The sequence below is a fragment of the Protopterus annectens genome, chromosome 6.part0, assembly GCF_019279795.1.
Source record: "Protopterus annectens isolate FY-2018-M chromosome 6.part0, PAN1.0, whole genome shotgun sequence".
Lineage (NCBI taxonomy): Eukaryota > Metazoa > Chordata > Ceratodontiformes > Protopteridae > Protopterus > Protopterus annectens.
Window position 1 is genome coordinate 1564735043 of NC_056737.1, and position 26254 is coordinate 1564761296.

General features: G+C 38.6%; 1 protein-coding gene across 1 annotated transcript in view; it reads right to left on the minus strand.

Annotated features, from left to right (window-relative positions):
- The window catches only part of SLC12A8 (solute carrier family 12 member 8), a 1470733-nt gene that overhangs the window by 282266 nt on the left and 1162213 nt on the right, over positions 1-26254 (minus strand). The window lies entirely within an intron of this gene.

A 26254-nucleotide genomic window follows, 5' to 3' on the forward strand; every position in this document is an offset into this window, starting at 1 on the left:
TTAAGGAATGAACAGAATGGGGGAAGGAAAGATATGGTAACAATTTTTCTGTGGAACAGGTGACCATTTTTATATACCACTAGGTTAAAGTGAAGAAGGAAATAAAGACAGTTTAATCAATGGTAAGAGGGTTAGAGTTGGCAGCAGTGGCAAATGTATAAACATAGAAGACAGACAAGGCTGATAGGGGGTGTGCTGACACAGTGATGGAGGGGGAGTACAGTGGGTCAGAAGAAGTCACACAAACATAGTGAAGACAATAGTAACAGGGAGGATTAGACTATACACAAGAGAGGCATACACACAAAAGGATGGGGATTAGATCATTATGAACAACAGAGCTCCCAACCAATGAAACCACACTAGAGGAGGACTTGAGGGTGCCCATCAGCCTCTGCTGATGATGGTACTGGAGAGGCAACCCTAGCAGACTCATCTGCAGGTAATCCCAGTAGTAGTGTTGGTCTGTGGTGGCTGGTGGTCCACTGCATAGTCACATGCACTGTTATGAATGCTGCTGTATACAAAAGTAAAATAAATGGAGAGAAACAATATTACAACCCCCTCAAAAAATAGTGGAGAAGACAGAAATGCAAACATACTATGAAATACAATACCACATAATTATGATAATATGGTACACAAGTACAACTGCAATAGTCTTATAAGAAAATATAATTGAGATTAACAGGGCACTTCTACAAATGCAGAGAAATAACCTGACATGTGCAACCTTTATATACTTAACCAGTCATATGTGCATCTGTACATTAAATGCACTACTTGTGAAATTGTATGATGTATGTAGGGTTAACTACAGCAATATCACTGAATAGGAATTTTAAGTAATGTCTTCCCCCATTCACTACAAAAGTTAGCCTGCACATTTTTCCATATATGTATCTAAGCAGCTGATCTAGTCGGTCTCATTAGGCCACTGATTATTTTCTCAGGGGAGACCTAAAATGGATTTATCATTGACTGTGGGACATCGAGCAGGGCTCCAGAAGCATACTTGACTATTTCCAGTAAATGTTGTGGGATGTATTACATACAGAAGAGATACCAACTGAACCATATGGGGTTTCAGATGAAAGTCTCATCTAAAGGCAACATGCTCGGATGTGTAGCACCCAGCCCCCCCCCCCAAAAAAAAAAAAAAAAGAAAATATACTGAACTTCAGTGCCACTAATGGAAAATTAATCAATGCACACTGGGTGGGAATGGAACCCACAACCTTCTAATTCACCACCAACAAAGATGAACAAGGTATTTGTTGTGCCATTCTGACGCTACAAGTAAAGGTAAACTCCCATCAGTAAAAAAGTAAACATATTAAGTACTACAGCGGCATTTCTGATTTTAATAGCTGATGCGCTTTCAAAAGTAACAAACAATTGAAAATATTTCCACCATAGTTAAGCTGCATTACATGTCTATATTGTTGTAAGGATGAAGTTGTGAGGAACACGGCACTAGCAGGCAACTGAAAATGGAACTCCAAAGGAGTATCATGGCTATATACTATATACATATATCTCTATTTTATATACATACATTCTATTTTATACATAGATAGATGGATAGATATTGTTGCCTGGGAAATCCAACAGTGTTGAGGCCCATTTTCACTGGATGCCTGGAAGCACTGCCTAGAAAAGTTACTCACAGGCAAATGGAATCTGAGGGAATCAAATCCGACACTACAGAATGAAGGTCATTAGCAGCCCACAACCTTAACTGTCTGTATCAGGCTGCTTGACATTTGTACTATCCATCTGCGTAGGCAAGCCTGTCTCATAATAATCAATATGGCTGGGCTACAATACCTAACTTCTTCAATAATCGAATCACAGCTATAATGTTTGCTCCAGCATAAATCATGACTGATTTTACAACATGTGATAGGAACCCCACAGCTCTGAATTAGTCCATCCACCACGTTCTGTTCCAGTTATTAATCTGTTGTCTCTGTGGGTCTAGAACACAGTACTGATGGTCTGCATCTGCTGTTACAAATGTCATCTCCCCGCTCTATTCCTACTATGTATATATGTTATCTGTACCTATGTATGCATGTTATCTGTGCTTATGTATGCATGTTATCTGTACCTATGTATGCATGTTACCTGTACCTATGTATGCATGTTACCTGTACCTATGTCTCCTGCTCATTCATCTTTGATCCAAATGCATTAAAAGGATCAGTCTCTTAAAGCCTCCCTGAGTCTGTCTTGTAAATCACTTCCATTGCATTCTTACAGTTTCTTTCCTAAATAGACATAGATTATGTGTAAACCTGTCCCTATCCCTGCTCATCACTAGATTGAAAAATCAGTGCCCACATTTCAACCACAACATCCTACTCCCCTCCCTGTTGCCTAAAGTTACATCTTTCTGCCATCTTTTCCAAAAGACTTTGTGTACATGTCATACTCCATTTGACACATTGCTCAAATAATACAACTTTTCTTTGTTTCAGTCTACTGAAACAACCATTCTGGTAAACTCACCCCCAGTATTTCAGATTTACTGACTTCCCAGGTGACACCATTCAACAAAATTTTGTGGTGTTATAAATTTCTAATTTTTAAGGGAGCCGATTGTCCTAGGTTGAATGGCTACAGCTGGGGCTGAACTTACTTCTCCACTTCTCCAATATGAATTAACATACCACAGGTATAAAAATTCCTTTTGTAAATACGTCAGTCACACTGCAGTTGACATATCTGTTAAGCATTTAAAAACAAAAAATGCAAGGCTTGGGTACAAAACGAACTAAAAAAAAAACACTGCAGCAAATAAAAATGACACGTTTATTCACAAATATATTAGCGCTTTCACTTTACCCAGTAAAACTTCTTCAGATACACCATGACATTCAAAAGGAACTGTTTAAATGGGTCTATATTATATTCTTGAAAGCCGACAATGTTGAATCTGACATTGTCAACACGAGAATATTGAACGCTCAGAATCTCGGGCGTGTAAACAGAAATCTCCGTAAGGGGAGATTTCCATTTATTGCAATGTAGTGTGGTCTCAGAGTTGGTATATTTAAGTAGTGGGGGGTGAGGGGGCACAGCCCCCCTTGTGGGAGAATGCCTGGGGGCCTTGCCCCCCTGCTTAAACCCATTAGGGTACTTTTTTTTTTTGTCTTTTTATAAGGTCGATGTTTGAAGACATCGACCATATGGTGTCGACCATATGTTGTTCTTTGTTTTCAAATGTTGATCTTATAATATAGACCCATTTAAATACCCTTTGATCACGTGACCTCTTTCTCCTTACATCACATGATTTTTTTCATTCAAAAAAAAATTCTTTTAAACCTCGTTCATAGCGAACACCACACTATTCATTCACAAAAGTTCATTCTTAAAAACAATCCTCATCAGCATCTATTATTAAACTAAAATAATAACAAACTTAAGACATTGTATTATAGTTCCCGACTAGAAAAAATATATATCATAATCTAACATAAAAAATATTCTAGCATAAGAAATGTTAAATATCAGACTTTACTAACACAAAATAGAGATAATGCTATACATAAACAAATCTGCATACTAATTCTCATAGGAAAAGTCCATATTTTATCTATTCAACGCCTTTAATTTTAAAGGGGGGGCTATACTAATATGTGCATTGCGTAAAACTAACAATTCTGTGATTTGTAAGAGGTGCTAATCTGTGAAACAAAATTTCACCTATCTGTATCTAAATGCAGCATGCATTCTGAAGTCTGATTCATTGAATGTTGTTAAAGAACTCCTTGCATATCAAGTGCTGAACCATAGAAATATGTAATTAATGTGCCAACAACCCTCTCATATGTATGACTCAGTAATAACTATAACTTTTATGCCATTAAATAAGTCTGAAGAAGAAGAAAACAGATGCTGTCTGGCCTGCATCACTCTTTTTTGGCTACTGAATTATAGACATTTTTACTTGTGTACCAGTTAGCTTCATAAGGGCAGTATGAATAACTGGCAATGAACTCTTTACACAAAGATAACTCCTTACTGTATACATTATGCTACCACTAAGCTGCCTTTGCTTCAAGTCTTAGTTAATTTGTACAACAAGTACATCTGCCAACTGCTGTCGCACTATTTGACTTCACTGGTCTTTGAATGAAGTGAGGGTGTTACCAGTTTAAAGTTTTACAAACATATCTTTTTTCCAATTAATGTAACAGTTTCTCCTAAACATTACTCACCAATGTGTGGTCTGTATCTTGGACATTGTTGGGGACTGGGATAGTGGTTAAGGTGTTTTCCTTACAGACAGAAAGTACAAGATTCTCACCTTTGTTCACTGTCTGGTTATTGGCTCGGTATGTAATAGCCTGCAGACCGAGTGCCTGGCATTTAACTATGAATGTAATCTCTGTACAGCAGTAATATAAAGAGCATTTTATACTAACGACTGCAATACATTACCTGCTTGTTCCTTAATACTGCATCGTGTCCTTATGCCTTATGACATCTGTAAGCAGCTCATTTAAGTTACTTACAGCACTTTGTTTACCAATGTGGTAAGGAAAGCAAGTTCTACCATTATGAATAATTAAGTAACCTACTCTGTCATAGGGTTGCTGACAACAGAGCACAGCTCTGCTAACAGACAGATTTAAAAGCATTTCTCTCTGCATTAACATAGGAATGTTGTGTGACCACGGCCCCCAGTATCTGTGCATTTACAGAAGCACCTTCCAGATAATGATATATGGTTAAGTTTTTAATAACATGAATCTTCTTTTAGCTCTGTTTAGATGTAATACATCTGAAAATATGGCACAAGAAAATCCCAGAACTGTGGCAGTCCTGTAACATAAATTCCTAACAAAGTATTCATTCGTTGTAAGTCAAATTAATTATTGCAACAGTCTTTAATTAGAACATGAGTTACTGATCTTTCATCCCCAAAGACTGCAAGAAATTAGTGGTAGAAAATATTAAATTAACTATTCTACGTCTTAACATACAATCTCTGGCAATTAACGCATAAGTGTTAAAATTATGAGCTATTAATGAGTTGCTTCTTTTACTCCAGTGGTTTGAGTCTATCTGCCACTAGTTGCATAATCTATGCCTCAAAGCAAGTAATTTAACCAGACAGAGCTCTGAAGAAATAGAGCTAGGCTTCTTGATAGTCTCCCGGACTGCATGCTTAAAAATGACCTACTGACATAGCTTCAAAGCATATCTCTTAGATGAAAGTTTGCATCTGATAGCAGTAGTTTTTGATTCCTTAATTGTTTGTTTGTGTCTTTCGGCTTTTCCCGGTTAGGGGTCGCTACAGTGGAACTCCGGTCCGCTAATGATTGGCAGTAGAGTTTTACGTGCTGGTGTGCCAGGCCTAACGCACAACCTACAATGAAGGAACACCCATTCACGCATGTCGCCACATAGAAAACTCTCTAACTGAAAATTGAACAGGCAACGTCTAACTGTGAGGCGACAACGCTACCGCAGCACCACCACCACAGTACAGTTTTTGATTCCTTAATAATATCTAAAATATCTGATGAAGAAATGTCAAATGCTGTCTAGTCTGAATTAATCTTTGTTTATATATGTGTTAATATAGGCAATTTGGAAAAGGTTTTGCAATACACCACGTGTGATCATATTCGCACTGCTCTAAAATCAATAAAGATGAGTGATAAGAAATCATGTAACTCAGCATAAAAAACGAAAGCAACTGAAGTTGGTAGTATGCAGCAATCTTCTCTAAATTTATAGAATAAGACAATATCTTGGTTTGTAGTTTCTGCCAAATACATTATGAAGTGTACAAATCTGGTTTACCAAGCAAAGTCTTAAACACTTTTGAAAATATAGGTATTATTTTAAGTGTATGTCAATATTTATGAAAAATGAACAATGACAATCCCATTTTAGAACTGGTAGGCCTGATATGCTTCTACAGCATACAACAGCAACTAAAACTAAAGCATTTTGTGCATTTTACTTTGAAAGATACTCCAAAAGAGGAAGCCATTATTTTTCCTTTAGTCAGACTCTGACTGAATATACAACAAAAAGGATGACTCTTAGAACTACCTTCCTTCACAGGTGCTAGTAAAGCAGAATTGCTTAATAGACAGACCTAAGGAATATTTCAATGCCGCTTCAGAAAGATTCTACCCCCACTGAATTGCACTGTACTACAGGCAAAAAATAAAATCTTTTACTTGCACCATCAAAGAATTCAATAGCCACAGCAAAGTACAAATCATATGGTCTTTCTAAATAATTCTAAACTTTGGCTAGCATTTATTTTTGCTATTAAGCTGATAAACTAGTGCAAGATATGGTTTATAGAGAAAATATCTATAACTCATGCACAAAAACACATATACTTATTATGTTTAATTACAAAATTACTAATTTTTGCCACTCGTTGTAGCGGGGTTGAATCCAGCACAAGGAAACCTATACAGCTGCTTAGGGCCTGGTGCTGGCTGGAAGCCTCAAAAACATTACAAAAAATAAAAAGAAACTATCTCACTCACTGTCATCCACATCACTGAACACTGGTTACTGTTCAGTTGCTCTGTTTTGTTGTGTGAAAAGCTCTAGGAAGTGTCTCAAATGTACAGTCAATGAGAAGCCAATGACAGACTACCTGGAACTTTTCACAGTCAAAACAACAGGGACTAACGGGTGAAAAAAAAGCTGTAGATCTCTGGTAACCTATGTGTGTGTGGCTACATTGTAAACTCAGTTACATTCTGAACAAGCTCAGGCCTCATAAAGCACAAATTGACAAGTCACTGTGGATTACAGCCACCAATAATGGCATTAATTAGAATTTCATAATACTTATTCTTCAGGTAATTTCTGATTTTGTCTCATGTTTGTGCCCTGTCTTTTTTAATCTGTTAGTTAACTAGGTAAATTCAGGAGCACTGTTTGATCAAGTAACTTGCTCAGAGACATACTGGAGGCAAACGGACATAGAAAGAGTCAAACCCTAAACCCACATTAAGAGTTTGGAACCTTAATCCTTTGCATCAACTGTCAAGCCTTCATCAACTGCTTCATTGCTCATAAGTCACAGAGGATTATAGACAGTTAATAATGCCCCTGGTTAGAGTTTCATAGTTCTTGTTGTTCAGAAAATGCAGGTTGGTACAAATCTATTGTTCTGTTCAGTTGTGAAGTGAATTAGAGTTCTCTACCTGTTATCTGTCTCTGAGTTTGTAGAACATGTCTGATTTTGTCTCACAGTTATGCCCTGTTCCTTGTTACTTTCTTTCTTCTGGTAAATCATTGAGGATTACAGTCAGTCAATAATAGCAGTCATTATAGTTTCATAGCTTTTATTGTTAAGGAAATGAATGTGCATGCAACATTTGTTGTTGTGTTGACTTTTTAAGTGAATTAGAGCTGTCTGGCACTTATGGCTGTGAGCTACTAATGAACTGTTCCCTGCAGTCAAAAGTGCAGCATTTACATCTTTCAGTTACCAATTTTCTTCTGAGTAACTTGAAGCAAGTTATTCACAGAGTGTTCCTGGGTCTCACCTGAAAATAAATACTTTGTAGTTTTAAAATAATTTAAAAAATGTGTCCCTTTTGGGGCTTTTGTAACCCCATTCTTTTTGGCTTGGTCCAGAATTCTTGTGCAATATCTTCAATCACACTCACTGAAACACTCAGCCATACACTTGCATTCACAGTCCAACACAACCACACATGCACACACATGCATGCACAAACAAAAATATAACTTCCACCAGCATGTCTTAGCTTAACTTGCCTACACCATGAGCACAGCTACAGAAGTGAATGGGTGAACACTATGATTTTACAGTCGTCACATTTTCTTCATAGAAGCAAATCAGGAGCCATGGACATTTCTGGAGAAGAGTACATGACTAATTTAGCATTAGTCACTCCCCCAGACTGCAGCATTGGAATGCAGATTAGCCTGCAAGGCTATCCACACTGAGACTACAGCGTCTTCTGTGAGGAGGCATGCATGAATGGGCATGCTTTCGTTGAAGGTTGTGCATCAGGGCTGGTAACTCGGCATGTAAAAATCCACTACCAAACATTAGCGGACCGGAGTTCCGCTGTGGCGACCCCTAACCGGGATAAGCCGAAAGACACAACAACTTATGTAATCACTGTAAATAGTCTGTAATATGTAATGCTGTATCTGCTTACCCTTGGAGCTTTTCTCCCGGGCCTCCGCTGAAAATGGACATGCATCCAGTCGGACTATCCTGGTCAACAAATGTAAAATAAAATAAAATATAAATATGCCATGCTCCACCCTTTTTCTGAGTTCATCAGTACAGTATAAGTGGATTGTTTCTCTTTATTTAGGAAAAAGAATGCTGAAAACTTTATACTAAATGCAGAGAACATCAGTCAAATATTGTATTTACATTTTCCTTAAAGGCAACGATAAGAATACACACATATTTGCCTTCACTTAATACTATGCAGGCAAAATATGGGGCATACGAGTGCAGTAAACAGCAGGAAGACACTGATCTCTGCTTAGAAAAGTAATAGCAAATTCTTCATTTTTAAACCAAAGTAAAAGTGCAATAAACATCTGACAACAACTGCTATACAGAATGCAGCTATATTTATTTACATTTTTTTTAATGTAGTGCTCTGATTAAAACAGAACAGCATATCATGACACCTGGACACCTAACGGCTCCTCTTGTCAAAACTCATCACTTTCAAAACCATGGCACAATTTTTCTCGAGGAGAAAAAACACTTTTATACTCATTACTACAGTCGTTAAGCTGTGATGACTTGTGACTTAATGAGTCATTAGAAAGCCTGTGGCACATACCTACCTATCTATCTAGCCATTTAGGTAACTGTTTGAAATATCAAGATCTGCTACAGTAAGTCCTGAAATATGGAGACTGAATGAATGAGTGAAAGACTGGTTTTGTATATACCAAGTCTGAGATGTCATTTCTCTGAATATTCCCTTTTCTCTGAGGTATGATGATCTTGAAGTTAGTATATATAAGTTCAGGGGTGTGGGAGGCTTGCCCCCCTACAAAAAGAAGTTTTAAGGAGAAGAGTGATCTTTGAGATATGCTCTTCTGTGTTTTTGGTCTTTTTTTTTTAGCATGATGGTACTATACATTTTGAGTGCCGACATTTCAGTAGGCAACCATCTATTTGTCTGTCCACCTTTGTGACTATTTTTATTGACTGGATTAGTCAAAGATGATTAATGGCCTGTTTTAGGAGATATTTTACCCTAATAGTTATACTGGCAAGGGATAGTTTGCCAGAAAACTTGAGAAATTGCCCTACTATTTTGAAGGGACACTGCTAAATGGTCCCGTGAGAAAAAGCTATGGTGCATGGACAAGATCATGCTGGTACCGGCACAAGGAGGAGACAGAGAGTAGATGGTTTGTCTGATGAGATTTTACTGCAACTGGACCAAGTTACAGAAAGAAGGCTGTGGGTTCAGAAATGTATGGAGTGAAATTATGTAAAATTAAGCACTGGCAGTTTTGGAAATAAAGGCTGATGGATGATATAGAAACATGACTCTTCTATCAGCAGTGAAATTAGTATGAGAATGCCTGACATTGATCTGCTTGCAAACCAGTCTCACCATGACAACAGATTTCAAGCTTCAGGGAGTTGCAGCCTGTAACTAGAAAGGAGATAGAAGAAGGCTATGTGTTTGCTGTAGCCATTTGGAATGCACATTTCTAAAAGAATATTCTCCCCTGAAAGGTGCGTGGTATGGCTAAAAAAAAAAAAAAAAAAACAGTTCCTTTATTTTAGCCCATTACTGTGTGTGAGAGAGCCTTATCCTACCTTTGAAATCTGAATTGAAGGAGATCAGTGACCAGTTCCCTAGATAATCTAAGCTGACAGCCAAAGGCAAATGATGCATCATCCTCATTTGACATAAGGGGTGAAATTTCTGTTGAAAATGACTGCAAATTCCAGTGACACTTTATAAGCAGTTGGAAAGACTGCATGTTCCTGTGAGAGATCAGGTCAGAGCAGACATGGATATAAGGAAGTACAAAATGAATATGGTAATGCACTTGAAAACGAGAAACCTTCTTTTAAATACTATGCTTTCTTGACAGGGAAACAATAATATGATATTTGATATTAATATAGTAGTCATCCAAAACAATCTGCTACTCATAAAGTTCACACAAGTTCAAAATCGCCATTCAAATTGTTGAATTGTTGTGGGGGAGGAAGACGTTTACAGTAGGAATGTGTGGATTTATGCAGCAGGAGGGGCAAATAAAATAAAAATTCCAGACTACATTACAACACCTGAATAGGAAGAAACTAAAGCAGGAAAATCAGATGATACTGCAATAACACCAGAACATGATGTTTAAGGTAAGATTGTCTCCTGTCCCAAGACATGTAAGAGAAAAATGTTTCATAACTTTTCTCTAAATAATGGAGAAAACTGCAGACAATGTCTTAGAGATCTTGTTAAGCTATAAAGTAATAGAAACAACTAAACCTACAGAAGAAGTTCCTTACTTTTGGACTAAAATGAAAAGGTCTTTTACATCTGTGGCGGGTGTAATTTGTTTTGCAAAATTAACTTTGATAATGAATGTAAAACTTTGGCCATCCAAACAGATGGCAAGTCTAGTTTCAGACCACCAAAAGTGAACATCACAAGCATGTAAGGGTAGAGTTTTTACAAAGTTTTTAAGGAGAATAAAAGCATTGAAAGAAGAAAATAAGGAAATGTCCTGACAGTACATTATAAATATAACGATGCAAGAAAAGAAGTGTTCTAACTTATCCAAATCTGATGTAAAAAGATACACAGGGCAAAATGCTTCTACTGCTGCTGTTAGAATTATTAAAAAAGAAAAACAGACAAATGCTTTTTTCAAACTTCCATCATCTTAGCTATGAGAAGGGTGGGAGTATGCATGAAGAGCTTTTCCAGAAGGTTAGGCAAGCTGTATTGGGTAATAAACCAGACATTTCCACTGTCTTTATTTGCAGGAATTTATCTATTTAGGCTTGATTTACCCCTGCACATGATAAACCTATCTTTGCATGTATTTCCCTATTTTCAGGATTTAATTTCTCCTTCACACAATTTTTCTGAACCCCCCTCATCCCACATGACTTTTGAAACTGTCTAGTATACGGAAAACCAAACTACATAACACACACACTAGTTGTGCCAATAATTTAAAGATAGAAAACAGACGTCTTACATCTCCCTTTTCCAGAAGCAAAAAGAAATCCCCTTCTATGTTAGAATTTACAATACCATTTATTAACGGTCTACAAATTTTACACCAGCACCTCAATAATATGATTATATTTTCCCCACTCTGCTTTTTAAATGTTTCTCAGTACTATTCTGCATTGCGAATGGAAGTGAGAAAGTTATGTGCTATTTGGAATTCAAATTTAAGGCAACTTAATATGCGCAGATTTTATACTGGATGTACCTACTTTTCAAGGGCCTTTGTACCTATTTTCACAGTATGTAGTTTGAGAGGTATGTAATAAAGAAAGCATTGAGGTAGCAGATATTTAAAATGTACTTCTGCTAAATGAAAACAGTTTAGATTACTAACAGGGTTGGGTAAGGAGGATATACGATCTATTAGGTAGAGAGATTATTAAGGTACAGCTCTGTTATTTATTTATTTGCAGTTTGTTAACTGGGAAAGTCCATTGTGCTGAAAATGAGCCCATTTCCTATGAAGGACGGGGAGAAAACCTCCATATACAAATATTACAAAGCTAATATTAACAAAGTTAACAAATACAATACAATTTTCAAGAACTACTAAAGCACAGTAATATATAAGACAGGATAACATTTGAGCAAGGTATTGTAACAAAGCATTGAATGAAATTAAAACACGTATTTTGCAGTACATAAGTATAATTTGGAGTGCAGGCATATATGCACTCATAGTTTCATGAGGTGAGAGGTAGGAAGAATTAGAGGAGACTAGAACAGTGGGAGGTGAATAGGTTGACTTTTGAGAAAGGAAAAAAGGATGGGGGAGCAGAAATGAAATAGAGGTAGTCAGGTAGGGTGAGAGCATGAGCATTCCCAGTAAGAAGAGTGATGGGATTGGAGCATGGGCTTGAAGGCACAGTAGTTTTGGGTGATTCGAATGTGGGGGGAAGTGAATTCTACAGAAGAGCAAGGGGAAAAAGACAGGAGAAATTGCCCTGGCGCACATAAGGGTTTCTACACTTTGGGGAGGTTCTGGTTACTGGACCTGAGTATTCTGTCAGGATGATGCAAGGTGAGTATGGAGGAGAGGGAAGGGCAGTTAGTGGGTTTGAAAATAAGTTTGTGAGCAGGTAACAGTTCAATGTAAGAAAGATAGCGGGAGAGTTCCAGACAGTTTAAGGGGTGGAGTGCATCACAGTGGTGGGAGAAGGATTAGGTCCCAGAAGCAAACTTAGAGATTTTATTGTAGCAGGATGACAGTTTTGACTTTAGGGAGGATTGAAGGTTGGTGAGGAGAAGAGCTCCATACAAGAGAGAGGGGGTGAGGTAGAAAAATTAAGAGTATATGTTTGGATGAAGGAGTGAGATAATGGCTGTGACGATAAAGCATTCCGAGCTTTGGTGTGTTTCCTTAATACTAGTTTGTATATGTATGTCAAACTTTAAATGTTCATCAATGATAACACCTAGAAGTTTTGTATGGGAGACTATTTCAATGGGAATCTTATTCTGACTGACTATGGAGAAGGAATTTTTAGAGATGTTTTTAGATGGGGTAAAGATTATGACTTTGGTTTTGCGTGCATTGAGAGCAAGATGATTATTCAGCATCCAAGACTCAGTACAAGAAAAGGCATCTTGTGTTAGTTGCTTGAGTTTGGGGATGGATTGAGCATGGCAAATGAATGTGGAATCATCTGCATATTGGACAAGTTTGATATTAGGAATGCACTGATGAAAATTACTATTGAAGATGTTAAAAAGAAAGAAACCTAGTACTGAGCCTTTTGGAACTCCTGTTGGTGTGTGAAGAAAGGAAAAGGTGCTATTGTTCCACTTGATGGCTTGTTTTCTATTAGAAAGTTAACTGGAAAACCAGTTAATAGAGGGGTGAGAGATTGAGAAGAGAGAGTTTGTACAAGAGAAGTTTGTGGGAAACAGTATTGAAGGCCTTTGATAGGTCTAGGAGAAGGGTAGATACAATGTTCGCAGAATAATGGCATGGTTGATGATGTCAAGGAAGGGCAGTAGTAGTAATATGTCCAGGTCTAAATCCATGTTGAGTAGAGAAAAGAAGTTGTTGTCCAAGGACATAGGGAAGGAGTTGCAAGTGTATGCATTTTTGAAGGACTTTTGAGATAAGGGATAGGATGGCTATAGTATGAAAGTTGGAGATTTCAGTATTGTTTCCTCCTTTGTGGTGGGGAATGATTAATGCCTTCTTCCAGAGGAGGAGTATATGGGATTCCTGGATTGAACTTTTGCTAAGTATGGTGATGGGAAGAGTTATACCATCAGCAGCTAGCTTGAGAAAGTTAGATGGAAGGTTGTCTGGGGCATAAGAGCATGGTTTTAGTTTTAGTAGAAGTTTTTTATGGTGTATAGAGAGACAGGTTGTATGGTAAAGGGGGAGAGATGAGTAGTGTTGATGTCAGTGGGACTAGAGTTGAAGGTGTGGGATGACAGTGGAGTAGAAGTGTTATTGGAGAATGATGTGGTGAGCTTGGCTATTGAATCAATAAAGAAGGAGTTGAATTGGGAAGCTAAGATGTGATCTGGAGAGTTAGGGTCAGGGCAGGGATTGTCTTTTTTGCCAGGAGAGACGAGAGCAGATATATTGTTCCAAAAATTTTTGGGGTTGGATCTATGATTGTTTTGAAGCTTGAAGTAGCAGGACTTTCTGTCTGAAGCAATTTGTTTTTTCACTTTATTATGAAGTTGTTTATATTAAGTAAGGGTGCTAGGTGTTTTAGATTTCTGGTAATGCTTCAAAGATTTGTCTCGGAGATGCATGAGTGTAATAGTTAATTTAGTTAGCCAGGGGGTGGAGTTGGTTTTGATTCTTTTAGTTCTGGGGGGAGCAAAGCTATCTAGTAGGTTATTGAATGTAGTATTGAAGTATCTAACAGTGTCATCAAGAGGGAGGGTTTTTACAGGGTTCTAATTAATATGTTTTATTGAGTCAGAGAAAGCTTGAGGGTTGAAGTTTTTTAGAGTGTGAGTTGTGATATAGTTGTGGTGAAGATGGATGGAGGACGTTGATTGATGAGCAAAGGCAGGAAGATGATCACTGAGGAAGTCAGGTAGGCTGACATTGTCAGAAATGGAGTCAGGGTGAGAAACTAATATCCAGTTCAGAATACTACCAGAGTTGTTGTCTTTATTGAATCTGGTAGGAGAGGTAATTATTTGGGTGAAGTTGTACAGGTTTAAATTCTGAGGTGATGTGGTGATTGAACAGAAGTTCAGTTTATATTTATATCACCTAGGAGTATAGTTTCATTGCTTATATTGGATGAGTACCAAGGTAGGATATCTTCAAGAATGGGGATATTATTTCCTGGTGGAATATATAGGGCAGCTATACATATCTTTTATGTTTATTCATTTTTAGGAGGGCCAGGGTTAGTTCAGCTGTTGCAAATTGGGGTATAAGCTTGGCATAGGGTGTCACCGTTAGGGAGAATGAGAAAAGTATGGCTACTCCAGCATCTTTCTTTGGAGTTCTGTCATTTCATATAATGTTGTAGTTGGGAGGGGTAATTTCACAGTCTTTCATGTGGGGTTTTAGCCATATTTCAGTGATAGAGAGAACATCAGGGTGGTAATGGGATAGCCGGGCATGAAGGGTGGGAAGTTTATTGCATAATCTTTGGGTGTTAATGGTAGCAGAAAGGAGAGCTTTATGGTGTGAATGTGAGGATGACAAGTTAGGGTTGAAAGCATGGTTGTCTAAGGGTCCAGGATTAGAATGTATGTCACCAGAGAGGGGGATGGAGATTAGCCGGAGTAGGAAGGAGACAAGGTCTTTAGATTCACTGGAATTTAATTTGAGAGCAGGTAGCTGGAGAGGTATGGATTGTGATGGATTGGGACTGTATTACAGATATCAGGAAAAATCTTTCTAGTAAAGAGTAGAGAGTCACTGTAGTAATAAAGGTGAGAAGAGATATAAGTTGAGATTTTCTTAAAGCATATATTGAAGATGTATGATAGAGAGGGAAGTAAAAAAAAGTCAGGCTGTCTGGTAAGATGGAGTAGGCAGTAGAGGAGGAAAGGTAGACATATTAATGTTAGAGTACGTGTAGGTTTGATATGCATGGTAGTGTAAAGTTACAGTATACAGTGGGGATGTGCAGAGGAGAGAAGGAATTAGCAGAAGGTAAAGTGGTGTGTGGCCTTTGGTAGTAAGAATGGGGAAGGTAAGAACAGGAAAGGGGAGGGTTCCTGGGTAGTCGAAGTTGGAGGGGTTAATTGATGAAGAGGTGGGTGGCCACTGTTCAAACAGGCTGAATGCTAGAGGGGTGTGGTTTGGGGGTTATAATTGTAGAGGCACTGGGGTGTGTGGGAATTGGGGGTAGGGAGTGAGCAGAGCTGAGAAGGAGGAAGGAGCAGAAGAAACCAACAAAAACAATCAGTGATACAGGCACTCTCGAGCTCTCAATGGTAGTGACAAGCTCAGAGGTATGTTATCTATGAGTTAAGGTTTGCTCTAATTCAAGGAGACTTGTAACAGGTGTAACCATTGAGCAAAAAACAATGGGAAAGGACAACAGGCCTTACAGCTGCAGGGAGCAAGGAACTAGATTGTTGCAAAAAAGGGGAGGTGACTATGCAGATAGAGAGCCAAGCAAGGTATGTACAATTAAAACAAACTATCAGTTGCTCTGAAGTCACATCTAAAATGTTAGCCTTTCTTCTGTTACTTGTGTTGTGTTATTAAGTGTGAGAATTCTGATAAAATCATCAGATGGCCATTACCAAATAATAATACTGGGTAAACAGAGTGTGAACAGGGGATGATCATTTTTTTTTTTTTTTCCTAAATGCGAACTTACAAAGTGTATAAGATGCTATGAGAGCTTAACATAAATTAAAAGAGGAACTAGGCAGCTAGATGTGTGATGGATGGCATTACAAAACTGAAGAGAGTGACAACAGTTCCTAATGACTTTGGTCACAAACTGTGCTCCAAACTGAAAAATCAACCTGGACAGAGCAATCTTTTTTGATTTAGAGAAGGCATGGTTGAACTATGGCAGTATACATTACATGCAGAAGAGACATTTTGAAAAGGTTAGGCCCTACTGATGTATATACAAATTGGAATATTATGAGTGAGGGATTTTAACGTTTGAATGAGTCAGGCACATTTACAATTCTGTACAATAAGATAGCTCACAATGCAATAACTTAAAGGAGGTGATACTATATTCAGTTGAGTTAGGTGTTAGAGGAGAAACTGTTTACATCAGAGAATACCGTTGGGAAACTATACATTTTATTTTCATAGCTAGACTATTGTGTATAGGACTACAGGTACTAACATGAATGGCTTTTCAAATTAAAGTGCAGTAAAACAGGGCAGAGATTTTTGAGACAGGTTCAGCAAAAGGAAATAAAACTGTACTTTGGGCCACTTTGAGTTGTGTCCCACACTCTGAGTTCTGCATCCTACTCCCAGGCACTTCACCTTCATTTGTGAATCCTCTGTTCCACTTTTTCTTGTTTGTGAATTATTTCACCTGGGTAGTACCTGCAAATGGTCACCTGTGATCAGTATACTACCCTGGTAAACAAATGGAAAAAAAAAAGATAAAATCACTCACGCTTCTTCAACTGCTTTTCCATTATTGCCCAGATGTCTGTGCTATACAGAAACACTGGTCATTCCACTGCTTTGTACACCATATTTTTCAACTTGTTAGGCAATCTTCTGTCACATATTACCACTGATACTTTGTGCCAATTGGCTGAAGCAATTTTGATTCCACCTTTGTCCTCCTCCTTTCGGCTTCCCTTTTCCTCAACCACAACTTCTAGATACCTGAAACTGTTAACCCAGTCAACTGTTTTCCCTTCCGTCTCAGTTTTATACTTCTTTTGATTTCCGCTTTTCCTGCCATGACCACTGCTGTATTCGTAATCAGCTTCATTCCATGTGCCTTCAGCTTTGTATTCTTATCCCCTATAGTTTGCTGTTATTTCTGCTCAAAGTCTGTTTGTAGTGCCACATGTTGCCTTTATACAGTAGTTTTGTTGATCTTCCCAATCACATTTTCAAAATACTACCCAATCCAATAATTTAGACAAAGACACCTTCCATTTAACATTTCTAACCTAATCCAAAAAAAAAAAAAAAACACCTAAGTCAGTATCAATTAATGGATAAACCATGACAATTTCAATACACACTCTACCACCTGACCATACTTTGCAAACTCCTTAACTTATATTAAGTAATGCATCATAAAACAAAATAAACTATAGAAAACACAACTGCCACTACTCCCCACTGAGTATATTCTTTAGTCTACCTTTCTTAAGCTCATAAGAAAAATTTATATCAAGACAGACCCCCCTCACACTGACATTCAATCTTTCTCTTACTTCAGTTATCATTTCTTTGTTTGTTTTAAACATTATGTAATTAGATTGAGACATAAAACTACTTCCCTTTCCTTCACTTGAAATTTTAGACCAATAGCATTTATCAACCATTAGCTAAATTGCTGAAAAATCTTACTGCCAACAAAAACTAAATAAATTATATTGTTACCTATAACTTACTCATGGACAAGTAATATGGTTCCCATGCGAAATATAGCATTATTAGAGCAGTTCATAAAGTAACTGATATTGTGTTACCCATTACAGAAAATGAACAGATCAAAGGAGTCTTATTTGTCAATTTAAATGTGTTTTTTAACTGCTTACAATAGACTGCATTATACATAAACTGGAAAACTATAGCCTTTCTGACAATGTAATTACCTGGTTCAAAACTAACTTGAAATCAGATGGTTCCAGGTAGTGTATGGCAGTAACAGATCATGTTAATACTTTTTCTAGCAGAGTCCCACAGGGTTCAGTACTGGGGCCTCTACTCTTCCCTTTATTTTGTTAATGACATCGTACTGGATAATCACAACTGAAGATGTATTCTTTATGCCAACTGCATTACTTCTTTAAATTCAACCTTCACAATCAAAAGCCTTCAAAAAAGCAACACTAACTTAATAATAAACTACTCATTGTCTACAACCATGTTACTATGTACCCCACAGTGACTACATTCTTTTCTCAAACCTAACCATCAAAGAACCTCTTGGAAATTCTCACTTACTAAACAAAAATATTTAGCAATCTACAAAGGCCAACTTTCATACAGAATTCACTGCACATAAACATTCTTAAATCACTGAAGCTGTGCTCCAAGTTATCCTATCTCCAAATATCTGACTCAATGAAAGCCAGAGCAATTAACATACCCTCCCTCTCCCTCAGCTGGAATATGCCCTACCATTTGCTGCTTTAAATTAAGTGCACAAGACTGCACTAATACACACAGTGAGAAAAAAAAAAGGATGTATTTTACCAGGCAATTACAGGGCGCACTGCTGTAACTCCATAGCCAAAGCTAAATGGATACCATTTACTGGCAAAGACATATTTCACTTTAATTACTTACCTTTAAACCATTTAGCCACTACTAATCAAAAAACTTAAATAAAATGAAAGGCATGTTCTTTGGAAGGTATTTCAAAATCAAACCTAGAGATTTTTTTCACAGTTTTCTCTCAGGTGCAATAGGTCCTCTAGTAACTGAACAGATTTACAAATACCTATGTATCTTAACAACATTAAGCTGTCCTTCCAAGTGCATGCAGATTCATCAAATATTATGAGAAATGTACATACCTAAACATCAGGTGACAGCAGATACTATAACAACACTCATAGGTTCATAGGTAGGTACTAGGCTATCAGCCCAAGGGCCTAAGTAAGCCTAGCCCACAAGGTTCCCTGGCTTACGCCACTCAAGAAAGTTATTTTCCTGTGCCACTGTTGAGCAGAGCCACAGAAGTGATCTCCACGGTGTATTTCCTATTTCCCATCCACTCATTAAGATTTTTCTTGAAGAGTGCTAATGAGGAACTTTGCTTGCATAGATGGGTAGCTTGTTCCAGAGTATGGGAAGCCTCTGGGACAGGAATCTATCCCTTCAGCATGTCCTGTTTATTGTGGTGACAAGGTTTAGGTCCCTAGAGCATGTAGCTTGGAGGGACTGGGATTTCTTTAGGTGTAGCATGTCCAACAGCTCTGGGTTTGACATATCTTTATATGTTAGGCAGAGATCACCTCGGAGTAGGCGATATGCTATGGAGTAAAGCTGGGTTTTTTTGAGATGGTAAGTGTAGGGCATCTGTTTGAGGCCAGTAATCCTCTTTGTGAATAACTTTTGTGGCCTTTCCAGCTGCTGTAAATGTCTTGTGAGGTACACTCCAAAAGGGGCACTGTACTCTATAATGGGTCTAATGAGTGTCGAGTAAAGGGGAACAATGACCACTTTTTACCTGGATGAGAACCCTTTTGTGATGAGGTGTGCCATGTAGAAGGATTTCCTGACTACTGTGGTGATGTGATTATCAAAAGATAGACTACTGTCCACCTAGGTCTCAAGGTCTCTTATCACACATTCGGCATTAAGTAGACTGCCGCCTATGAGGTAGTGCATGGGTACCAAAGGGGATGACAATGCACTTTTTTGGCACTGAGCTTGAGGCCATGGCTCTGACACCAGGCATCTGTCTCAGTGAGGCCCTTCTATAGGATGTCCACATCATTTGGGGACTCGACTATAGCTCCTAGTTTGCAGTCATCTGTGAACTTTGCTAGCCAAAGGCCTTCTGTGTTAGCCTGTACTTCAGAGAAGTAGATACCAAACAGAAGAGGTCCCAGGACTGAACCCTGGGGTACTCCACTTGTCACTGGTTTGAAGTCAGATTTGGAGTCTGCAACTTTTACAATGTGGGTTCTGTCAGTGAGCCAGATGGCAACCCATCTTGTGACGGTGGTATTTATACCTAGTTTAGTGAGTTAGCTATAATGGGGGATGGTGTTGAAAGCCTTGGCGAGGTCAAGATAGGCTGTGTGAACCACCTTACCCTCGTCTACGGCTTTGGTGACTGCCTCAAAGAAGTCGATCTGGATCAGGAGGCATGATCTGCCTTTCACAAACCAGAACTGGGTGGGGTCCAGAGTTTGCAGGTTACCAATGTCTTTGTTTATAAGTTCCATGATGATACGTTCCATGGCCTTGCAGACCAGGCTTGTCAGGCTAATAGGGCAATAGTTCCCAGGATCAGTGGTGGCTCCCCATTTGTGGAGTGGGATAACTGTTGCTGTGTGCCATTCAGTGGGCACAAAGCCTGATGTGAGGCTATGATTGAACATGGTGCTTAGGTGGGGAGCCAGTTTGTTCTGAAGTTTGTGTAAAATGCAGCCTGGGATGTTGTCCAGTCCCATAGATGCTGTGATTTTGGCTTTAGAGAGTGCAGCTTTTACTTGCATAGTTGTGATTACAGGGACTCTGCATTCTTCCTGTATAGATATGGGCCCTTTAGGGGTGAGAGGAGGGGTAAAGTTAGCACTGAACCTATCTGCCAGGATGTTGGCAATATCAGTTGGTTCTGTAATTTTCTTGTCATTGTGCTGTATCTCAGAGCAGATCTGGGTGTTGCCATTGAGATTCTTGACATAGTTATAGAATGCTTTGTGGTTGTCCTTAGAATCAGTGGTGATTTTCTTTTCATAGCTAGCTTTCGAGGATCTTACAAGGGATCTCACCTTCTTACTGAGGCTGATCAGGGAGCTCCTCCACTCATGGAATTTTACTCTCTTTTGCAACAGTTTCTTTCTTCTGTTGTAGAGTTTGTTTATGGCAGGGGACCACCAGATTGGCTTCCTTTTTTTGGAGGCTAGCATCTTGGTTCTGTTTGGGATAGCACGATCCATGCACTCGTGTAAGTGCTTATAGAGTGCATTTGTTAGGATTCAGCAGTCGTAACTGTATTGTCCATCTGCATGGGTGTCATGAAGTTCTCCACTTCTGTCTTAAGAAGCATGAAGTTGGCTTTGGAGAAATGTTTTACCATGGTTTCCTTAATGGGGTGTGGGGGTGGGATGTGGATATCTAGGGTGATTAGCTTATGGTCGGATCTGACCAACAAGGAGTCGACTTCAGGTGTGAAACACTGGTCACTCATGTTAGTAATGAATAGGTCTAAGATATTATTGCCCCTGGTGGGGGTGTGAATACGTTGATCCGGGGCATTGGAATTTATGAATTCCAGAAAGCGTTGAATGAAGGAGTTGGTACATGAGTAGTTTTCCCAGTTAATGGTGGGGTAGTTGAAATCGCCCATTATTAGGGTGTTTGGTTGAACACTAATATTTTCCAGTACATCAAGAAAAGAGGAGTGGGAATCCTGGGGTATGGTGAGGGATCTGTAGCAAGCTACAATTTGGATTGTAGTTTTGCCCAGAGTTAGTTGCACTTGGATAACCTCAGATGCATTATGCTGAGCAACTAGCCTGGAGGTGTGGATATCCTTAATGAATATGGACACACCTCCGCCTTTGGTGTTTCATTCCAGGTTAGATGGCGAAAAGTGTGGTATGAGTTATAGCCTGGTAATGCAGGGGTGCTCTCTGGAGCCTTGAATCAGGTCTCAGTCACTGTACAGATATCAATGTTCTCTATTTTAAGGAGTGCCTTGAGAGAGTGCATTTTGAGATTTAGCCTTCTAGCACTTAACAGCATTACCCTCAGTTTTTGCTTGCCTGTTTCTGTTACGGTGGTGAATCTGTCATTTGAACTTTGCTTAAAAAGGCACTATAGGGGCAGCAAGAGCCTTAGCCTGTATCCAGAATCCCAGGGACGACAGATGCAGGCCATCTCTGGCAAAGCATCATGGTCTACTGACCATTTCGTTCCAGGCAGATAGATATTGGATCCCCTTAGAATGACACCAGAAGCTTAGCCAATTGTTGAAGTCAATCATTTTGTCCTTGTACTGCAGTATCATTCTGGGCAATGGCAAGATGCTACTCAGGGCTAGGGTCATACCTGTCTGGGCTACAAGATCAGAGAGCTCTTCCATGTCTCTTTCTGTGTAGTCCAGGGAGGTACATCTCAGGTCGTTCACACCAACATGGACAATAACAAAGTCATATTTGTACTTGTTGTGGAGTGACCTCAGTGCATGGGTTATGTGGCAGATCCTGGCACCCGACAGGCAGCTGACTGTAACCTTCTCCTTGTTTAGCCTGGTGAGTAGGATATCAGTGTGTCTGACTATAGAGTCAGCTATGACTAGTGTGTTGGGTATGTTGTTTTCCCTTATGGGCTGTGGTTGAGTGGCACACAGAGTCTGTGAGCTATGTGTCATTTGGGTTGTGTTGGAGGCTGGAGGTTGCTTGCATTTCTACTTTGGAGGTCTCTGTTGCTTGAACAAATTATTACTGAGAGCCTCTGCAAATGTTTTTGTGTTTCTATGTGTGGATTTTGGTGGTGTAGGTTTAGTGGGACTATGTGATAAGTGTGGTATGGTGCAAAGTGTTTACCTTCTCCTCTTGACTGTCAAGTTCTGTCTTGGTTGGAGAGAGCTTTACCTCCAGTTTGGCTAGATAAGTGCATCTCTCACAGGTTGTAGTGTTGGGTGGTAGGAGGAGAGGGTTGTCTGTGTACATGAGGCAATTGCTACATTGCAGCAAGATGCCCAGATTCATCAGATAGACAGGAGAGAACACTGGGAGCTGACCCTTGGACATGCCTGAATAAAAGACTATTTTCCTCTAGACAAGTGGGAAAAGTGAGTACAAGAGCTGTTTTTCTCTAAACAAGTGAGGAAAGTAAGTACAAAAAACTGTTTTCCTCTAGGTAATGAAGAAGGTTGTGTGCTGTAGCAATTTGTAGCTTATTTAGTGCTTACAAGAAGTTCTGAACAAGTGCTGAGCACGAATAAGCAAATTCAAGTTCTAAAACTAAGAATCTGTATCTGGACTAGACTAGTTACAGGAAATGGGGGAAACAAGTGCAAAAGCAGGCTTTTAAATCAAAATGTTGAGAGAGATGGAAAAATTGCCCAAACGGCCAATAACTACAATTTCTGGGGCAGAAACCACTCCTTATGTGATAGATAGGTTACTTAGTGCTTACCACTCCCACTGATAAGCTAGCAGGCTTCCCTCCAACAAAGAAAGGCTTGGAGGGCTGAGAAGCTTACAAACAGTCCTAGATACAGCAAATCTGTATCTGGACTAGACTAGTTACAGGAAATGGGGGAAACAAGTGCAAAAGCAGGCTTTTAAATCAGAAAGTTGAGAGAAATAGAAAAACTATCCATATGGCCAATAACTACAATTTCTGTGCCAGAACCACTCCTTATGGGGTAGATAGGTCTTACCACTCCCACTGATAAGCTAGAAGGCTTCCCTCCAACACAGAAAGGCTTGGGGGGCTCAGGAGCTTACAAACAGTCCTGGATACAGCAAATCTGTATTTGGACTAGACTAGTTACAGAAAAGGCAGGAAACAAGCTTAATTTTTTGTTGTTGCAGTTAAGCAGAACACAGGGAGATTCTAGCAAAGTTTTCTTTTTTGTTTTTTTTTTTTTTTTTTGTAAAGGAAAGGGAGAAAGGAGAAGCAGAAGATAATTCAAGGTTAGGAAACTAAGTGGGTTGGCCTTCTCAAATGTTCTCTATGTATTAGGTAGAATGAGCTAATGACACTAGACTGGGAGGAGTGTCCCAGATCAAACTTACAGTAGGGGTGGGCAACTGCAAAGCCACCAAGTATAACAGCAAGACACCAACAGGGAAGGAAGGCGAGGAACAATACTACAGCTACTAGCCTACACTCTTTTAGCCAGTAAACACTACAGAAATGTTTATCACAGCAGAAGAATAGCAGTGAACCACAAAATGAAAGTTTTTAAACAGATAAAGGAGCAAGGAGACTCTACAGAATGCTTTTAACTGCAAACAAATCAGTTATATGATACACTCCTTGGCAGGAAATCAGAACAAATAAACAGGTGCTTAACAAGTAGGGAAAATTTCCAGTTAATACCTTTCACACAGTGAAACTAGCTAAAAAGCTTTACAGTGTGAAAGTAAAAACCTTATTTATCACACCCTGTAAGGCAGACAATTTTAGTTCAACCGTGCAGATTAGTTAATAGCAATAAAATACAGTAAAAAGTACGCAGCAGGCAATAAAAATGTGCTATATATAAATTGCTAGAAGCAATAACTAGTAAAAATAAGCAAAAAAAAAAAAAAAAAAAAAAAAACAGGATACTTACTGTTATATATCTCAGATCACAGTTGTAGTCAATGCCCCTCCTCCACTCGGCTCAGTGTGTATAGACAGAAATCCTCTCAAAGTTAGGGCTTAAATACCAAAAGATACAACCTTAAACAACTTAAAAAAAAAAAAGTTCAAAAGAACCAATGAGTGCTTACTCCAAGCCCTAGATCATCCAACTTCCACCAGCCAGCAGCCAATCAACACAATCCCGCCACGAAGGTAAAGAAAGGTTTCTGCTAATTCAAGATGGCCTGGGCATGTGCCCAGAACAACCACTGCAAAAACAAACAGGCCCAGAGAGATTGATGGGTCACTGACTCTAGCAAATGTTATAGATATACTAGAAACAACTAACAAAAGCATAAAAACTGCCAGATTTGCAGCAAATATACATTATGTGATCTATTATTACTGGGTCCTAAATGACTTAGGGTTACTTTACCTAGATAATGAAATAATATTTTGAAATGGACTAGAGTGGTCCTAGACTGATTCTGTAACCACTGTTTCCCAGGACAGGCACAGGTTCAACCCCCCCACACACACACACACACACACACACACACACACACACACACAATGAATAGAATAATGTATGTATCAGAAAATAAATGAATGTCCCCAAAACAGGTTGCCTACAGATATTCACATAAAGAGCTCTTCCTAAGAGACTGGTACAAATCTAAAACAATACTCAGATCGATTATTGCTTTTTACTAAACATGCAAAGACTGCCACTAAACTTGGAAACAGAACTCTACCTTACTCTCTAGCACCTGGAAGTTCATACTAGAAAAGGCTCAAAATAATCAACGTTAAGACAAATAAACCGGGATAAATAAATACATAAACACACAATCTCATATTTACAATTTAGTGGCCTCATCTCAATGACCATAACATTAGGGTAATCTGGCAGCAAAGCACTGAAGGTTAAGCATGATCTGTTATCTACTTTCATCACAAAGAACTAGGTTTCAGTTTCTCTATATCTACCTGCATCCTGTGTAAGCCATTTAATCAGATCAAAGTTAATTTGTGCCTATGGGTCAAACCCACTTCATTTTTTTAAGTTTCTTCTTAGAAAACTCAGTCAGAAAAATCTTGAAGTAAAACTCAGAGCAAAAAAATGAAAAATGAATTAAAAATAAATAAATCCATGTAAGTTAGCAAAAGTATTTTTAAATTTAAGTTCTGCTTTAAAGCCTTTTCTTAAAAGCGCTTTCAATTCTAATTAAACAATTTTTCTAACTTACATGGATTTATATTTGTTTGAATTTCTACTTTGAACTTATTTGATATTAAAAGTCAAAAATCTTTTTGAACTCTGATTTACTAGTGTTTTAGCGTGAGTATCCTACCTCAACTAACAGCAGCTCTGAGTTTTGGATTTGTGCATCTTCTTAGAAGTAGTAAATGAATTCAAGTCATTGAATTTTCACTACTGTTGTTGCAATTACTTCTCTACTGTACCAGAAATGGCTAACATCTGTACTCAGCTATATTCAGCAATAGTATAATATGGTACAATGCAAATAAATCATATTAGAAATTATGACACACTTGCCACTTCACATGTCATTACATATAGCGTACTCTACTTCTTCCACCTCTCTGTCTCTGTTAGATATGAAAGACTAATGTCTTTCTGCAGCACACCCACAGCCATTTCCCTTTCTATGTCTTTTAGACGATGCATACTATCAGGTCATTTCTGCCAAGAAAGACGTGACTTATTGTTGTGACCTATGCCAACTGCTCTCCAGAAACCTGCTTTTCTGCATGACAGCTACTACATATTGTCTAAATTTCTGCATGTCCTCAAAAAAGCTAAGAATATGCAAACAGGTCATTATTAAGAAATATTGTTTTTATAAAGCAC